Here is a 6,360-nt window from a genome sequence, read left to right as displayed (position 1 = left end):
GGATTCCTGACTCTCTAACTCGTTTTACGCCCCTGTGAGGAATATCTGGAAGACTCTGGCTCACATTTGTGATTTGCTCTCACAGTGTAATGGCCAGTCTGGGTGCCGGGACTTTGCAGTTTAGGAGAGAGGGCTCTGTGGAATCCCAGGTTTCTAGCACTGACATTGACAGGTGGCCTCTGGGAAAAGGGGCAAATGCTATGGAGTTGGCTGTTTTTTCCATTTCCATTTGACCAGTGTGAAAAGCTGTGATCACTGCCCATCTTAGCCTATGAAATTCACAAAACTTCCCTACCCTTGAAATTCCAGAAAGGGTCTTGGGAGATACCCTTCATGACTTCTGATATGGAGCTGCTTTTCAGAGAGAGCTTGCAAATCTTCCTCAGTTCTACCAAGAAGTTTTCTAGAAGTCGGATGACCAGGGAATGGAGCACCAGTAGACTTTTGTGCAATGGGGCACCATGTAATCTTTCTGTTGCTTAATGTAGTCTCTGCCCTTGCCGCCTTGTGGCATCATTCATCACTGATACCTTAGAATGACAGACATCTTGGCAAAGGGAGGTGAATTCTCATAGCATGGACAGCTCTCATGGTGCCTAATACTTTCCCCAACTCTCCCCATCCCCTCTTCCATGCAGGTCATGTAATTATGATGGGGGAGAATGGGAACTGGGCTGTGACTCTCTTTCCAGCTTGCTTCTTGGGAGCATGCCTTCTTAGAAAGGTTCCTCTTATGAGGACCACCTTCGCTATTCAGCAACTTCCTTCTTGATCTCTGACCTTTTGGAATTGAACATGGAACAGGAGGTGATGCTAAGATCACTGTGAACAACTGGTTGTGGAGAATCTTCTTAAAATACTTTCATGATACCCTGAGGCTGCTTTTGGAAATGGGCCAGGAAACTCTTCCCGGAGGATGAATGCAATGCAATCTAGCTGCCTAGGAAAAAGCTGGACTTCAGCACAAGATTATAGTGCCAAGGAAATGAATCCTCAGCAGAGAGACCAGAAAGTGGACGAGGAGTCCAGAAGAGGCTGGTCTCCAGGTGGACCAAGTCCCAGAGAATGTGGTGGCAGTACTGTTGGGATCATTCCCAGCTGATGGATTTGGATTCATTGCAGGTCTCCAAAGTGATCAGCTTGACTAAATGAAACAACTCACGATTAGGCATAAGCTCTGGAGTGCAGGTGACTGAGACGTGGGCTGAAGCATTCTCCCTTTGTGGAGTGATGGGCCTTTCTAGCTCTGTGGGGGGCCCCAGTGTTTGCATTCCTGCCATAACTTCCTGGACCTCTTCTTTCCTTGGCTACAGCTAGGCCAGGCCAAAACGGCTCTTGAGTCCCTCTGCCGTGAGGGTCCACTGCCCTCCCGAGACACACTGCCTCTGTGGGTGAGGGTTGGTGTGCCCCTGTGCACTATAAGGAGAGCGAGCACACACGCCACCTGGCCCTCACACCGAAGAGACCTGTGGAATTTCCTGCTCAAGAACTCTAAAGCCTCAAGTGGGTGTTCCCAGTTAGATCAGGTAGTATTCCCCTACCCTTAATGGTTAAAAAAAAAAAAAAAATCTTAGCTCAAGCTGCCAGAATTAATTGAACGATCAAATTCTCAAACAGGGTATTTTAAACATTGTTTACATATGAAATGTACATTTGCTGCCAACTCTACTGTCAGATATGAGGTGCATGTAAACTGGAATGGCACAGAGTCCTGCAAAAAGGAAACCTTCTAAGAGGGGCCTTTTTTTTTTTTAACCACTTCCACTCTTCCCAGGAGAAAAGTCTGAACAAGTGTATTGTGTGGTGGCCTCACATGGGGTATGGAGGTCTTGCCAACTATTGGTGGAATGAAGGCTGCAGGTGGCGGTGCCATGGCCCTGGGATGTCCTCCCACAACAGGGAGGTGTGAAGGACCAAGCCTGGGTATCCAGAATTTTGCTGCTCAGTGAGGGTGTGTGGGCGTGTGTCTGTGTGTACAGGAATACGATGGCTATATTTATGGTACTCCTGTGGAGTGTGTGTGTGTGTGTGTGTGTGTGTGTGTGACGCCATTGTGAGCACTGGACTAGTGCACCACAGAGATGGTCTTCCTATTAGGTGGAGCTCTCCTCCCAGCCTTCGTGTGTCCTGCTTCCCACAAAAGGCATACAGCTCTCTGCTCGGATGTCTACTTTCAGGCACTTGGGGCATGCCAACCCAGATTGTGGTCTGTGATGAAACAAAGAGAAATGTTTACAACATCTAAGCAATATCCAAGCATACCTCATCCCTGACCGTCCATGCCTCCCGATCCTGTCCCCTCTCCCATTTTCTCTTCCACAAGCCCTCGTCTACCCCGTTAGGTAGGCAACCACAGGTACCACTTTTTCTATTTGACGTCTTCCTTTGCTTCTCATGCTGGGTTTGTGCCACAAGGTGCCCTCTGGGCTGGCAGCTTGCTCTGCGCCTGGACCTTTGAAGACCCTGGGCAAGCCAGGGCGGTAGGCCAGGTAGAGCTGTGACTTTTAGGACTGCTCTCCATTCCTGAGTGGCCTTTCGGCCCCATTTGAGTGTTAACAGTTTTTAAGGCTGGTGTGAGACCTCCTCCTGGTGTGCTGTGCCAAGCGACTAAAACAATCCATGACAACCACTCACAGCCTGGGCACCTCTGGGCTGAGGAAAGGTCCTCTGAGAGCTGTTCATTATTAACCTAGAGCATGCCCAGAGATCACCGGGAAAGTCCGGTGCCAGGGCTAATCCCCAGGTACCATAACCGGAGATGTCAACCCAATAGACCTGGAGTGGGACCCAGAAAGCTGCATTTTTAATAAACCCCCCAGGTGTGTAGTGGCCTGTGGACTGTACTTTGAAAAAAGACAGAGACAGTGGTCTAAGAATGGTTCTTACCCTTGGCTATTCCCTGGAATCACTTGGGGAGGTTAAAAAATCTCAATGTCCAGGACCTACCCAAGAATAGCTTGACTGGGACCCAGTATTTTTGAAGCAACATAGGTGATTCCAGCGGACAGCTGAGGTCAGGAAGCACTGGCCCGAGGCGTGAGGGATACAGCTGCCCCTGTGTGAGGCTCAGAGGTGCGGGCCAAGAGGGCGGGGGACTGCCTCTGTGCCCCCTCAGTCTGACTTGCTCCTCTGGCAGAGAAATGTTCCTGCCCCAGCCACCTGCATTGTTGGGCAGGGGGTGTGCCAGGGTGGGGAGCTGAAGGCGCCTTGACTGAGAGAGGTTTGCCATGCCTCCCAAGCCTTGTTCTCAGTGCTTTCTCCAAGCTTGCCTCCCGCGCTGCCTCCCTCATTTGTTCGTTTTCACGCACTCTTGTGTTGGGCCATTTCACGTCAGGCTGTGCCTCCATCCCCAAGGCCACGAGACATGGTAGCAGGAACTCAGCTAGTGGATGAACGGCGGGTGATAGTAATAATTGTGGTGGCAGGAGAACTTCCAAATTTTCAGGGGAGGGTGTCACCTCCTGGGAGTATCAAGCTCTCTGAGGCTTTCTTTTCTAAGGCCACAGCAGGGTTTCAGTTGCTGCTCCAAGTCCTCACGGTTCCCTCTTTGGTCTCAGGCTGGAGGGGCACTGGGAAGTTCCTAGTTGATGCTGTTCTCTGGTGCTCTCCCCAGAACTGCTGCTCTGAATAAACCAAAGCTGTGAAATGGCCTCAGTAGGGCTGGGGGTCCTGATGCTCTGTGCCCTGGACTGTAAGGGAAAAGGCATGAACTCACTGTGCAGAACGCTGGGGGCGGGTGGGAATGGGGAAGGTGGAAGAGGAAGGAGTTGGGCGGGGGGGTGCAAAGACAAGCAGCCAATGTGATGTGTGCTTCTCCATGAGCCAGGTGGGAGAGGTGACAGGTGGCCCATTCAGAGGCAGGATGGTCTCCCATCAAAGAACCTGCCCACGGCTCCCCTGACCCTGTCTGTGCCCATTTCCAAGCAAGGCAGAGGAGTTAAGATTTTCCATCCAAGGCTGTCCTTCAGTCGCTCAAGTGCCAGCCCTCTTTAAATCTGCATCCCTCCGTGTTAGAAGCAAGAGAGATGGCAGAGTCACCCCTGATGTTGAGAGCCGGTGCCACTGTGCTAGTTAGCATGAGACTGTGCAGGAAGAAGCCAAGAGCAGAGATGTCTTCCCGTCCCTGGGCCTCTCGGGACTCCACGAGGTTCTGTGGATCAAGACGGCAGACCAGGATGGGGCCATGGCCTTCCCAGGTTTGGGGTCCAGTCCTCTCAAAAAACTGTATCCTTCTTGATTCTTACTCCCTGTTGACCCTTCTGCTCCCTCCCCTCTGCCAGGTGTGGAAAAGGTGGCTGGGCTCAGCACGCACTCCGACCACGGTAGCATTAGCTGAGTCACGTGGCGTGTGCAACAGGTTTGTAATCACTCATCTGCCCTATAAACCACTTGGTTGATGGAGTGCTTATTGAACTGTCTCATTACCATGCGAAGTGGAATCATGTCATTCACCTTTACTATAAACAAGGCTGTGAGAACATAATAAACAGAACCTGAATACGCTCCCCTTCGCTCTCTGCCCACATTTCTGGCCAGCTGACTCTTTATGAGGAAACACTTCATCTAACACATGGACTCCCAAGTGGGGTGCTGGGGGCACGTGGCCTCACTCCGGCAGAGGCTGGTGCGGTAGAAATGGGAAGAGAATGGTTTGGGATGAATGTGGGGGTGGAGAGTGACTTTGTGTTATGAGAGTGGCTTTGAAACTGTAAAGTGCTATACAGACACAAGGTGGTGTTTCTATTAGTACCTCCTACTGCTTGGAAATGCAGGGAGAGGAAAGGTTTGTGTGTTTGCTCAGCTGGAGCAATCTGAAAATGGACTGGGTTGATCTTCCTTATGACTGTGCCTTACTTTAGACAATAATCGGTGCACCCCTGAAAAGTGTGCACATTAGTCACTAAATCCTTGGGTATCTCTGGTGATCGGGTCTCATGGCGAGGCCGAAGGAGAATGAGGTACAGTATCTGCAAGCACAGACTCAATTTTCACATGTGGTGATAAGATAGTGATATATAAAAGATTAATAATCCAAATAAGCAAAATGCACCATAGAAAGTCTGTCTTTAAAGGAAAGCTAATGTTTCTTCAAAGGTGAATGCTCTGGGCTAAATGGAAAAGCCTTTTGTAATACAAATGATGACCCCCAAATTCCTGCTCTGTGGACCAGGCCCTGAGCAGTGGCGTCCTGCAGGCCTGCTGCTGGGGAGGGGATGTGGTTTAGCTCCTCTCCTCACTCTCCTCCTACCCCTATTGCCTTCTGGGTTTCTGACCCCTCCAGGACTGAGAGGAGCACACAGGATGCCTGTGCCTTTGGGAACAGGCCTGCGGCAGACTCTGGTGGGTCCCTCCAGGTTCCTTGGAGACCCTGCCTCTGGGGAGTCCCTCCCCCCAGCTCTCCCTATCTGGGCACAGTTGTCCCTCCTCCGGTTAGTGGCTTTGCCTCCCGGTGCTTCACTGTCTCTCTGCTGCCGGCTGCATGCCCCCCAGTGATGCCGTTTTGAACAGCTTCTCTGGTGGCCCCATGCCAGTCTCATGACCTCAGAGGCCCACAAGTGACCCATTGGGAGCAGTTGGGTCTTATTTGCCTCTGAAGTTTTGCCCATTTGCTCTGCAGCCAGAGCTCCCAGTCAGTCCACTACTCATGTTTTCAATTTTCCAGGCTAGAGTCATGTTCCCAAGCATTGGGGGGCACATGTTCAGCTCTCCAAGGGACGCAGTGCACCTGCTCTCCCTGGGGGTGAGGCAAGAGGCAGGCACTCAGCCCACTGTGAGTGGGGTGGGCCTCAGAGTGCAGCAGAGCTCTCTGCAAACACCTTCACAGATGCTCTGCACCCCTAACTTGTTAACCAGTTTCAAGTGCCCCTCATTGGTTCTCTACTCACTCCCTGTAGTGTTTGCTTGGTCTGAATCCCTTTGGGTCTGAGATCTATTTCCTAGTCCTTGACAGAAGCCACTTACAGATGGAAAACTCTTAATGCTATGCTGGATATCTCATTAACACTCAGGAAATGTGGAAAGAAAACAAGCAAAGTCCCTTCTGCTCCTACTGTCTATACCAACAAGGTGACAGCCGTGGTCAGAGGAAAACAAAAGAGCATACACTGATATAACTCTGTCCTGTGGATACATTTCTTAGTTGGGGCCTTTCCTTGCCCAGGACGTGTGGGAAAGAGCACAGCTGGAGGTTGGAGGGAAGGGTGGGGATCTATAGTGGGTGCTGCCTGCCCATCCATGCCTCGTTCTGCAGCACAGAGGAGGATCTGGGCCCACCACGCCATGTCACAGCTGCGTGCCCAGCCGTGGAAACAGGAAGTCATGAGCCCAAGAAAAGTGTCTTTGACCAAGGTTTCATGTTCT

At 51.2% G+C, this 6,360-nt stretch overlaps 1 long non-coding RNA gene across 1 annotated transcript in view; it reads right to left on the bottom strand.

Annotated features, from left to right (window-relative positions):
* Positions 1 to 345: 345 nt before the first annotated feature.
* Positions 346 to 6,360, bottom strand: part of LOC118926092 (uncharacterized) — a 54,332-nt gene continuing 48,317 nt past the window's right edge. The window contains exon 3 of the long non-coding RNA XR_005030327.2: positions 346 to 2,208. This is a non-coding gene — a long non-coding RNA (uncharacterized LOC118926092). The remainder of the gene's footprint in view (positions 2,209 to 6,360) is intronic.

This window comes from Manis pentadactyla, chromosome 9, assembly GCF_030020395.1.
Source record: "Manis pentadactyla isolate mManPen7 chromosome 9, mManPen7.hap1, whole genome shotgun sequence".
Classification (NCBI taxonomy): Eukaryota; Metazoa; Chordata; class Mammalia; order Pholidota; family Manidae; genus Manis; species Manis pentadactyla.
Note: the sequence above shows the minus strand (reverse complement) of the source record. Positions and strands in the feature narration are given on the sequence as shown.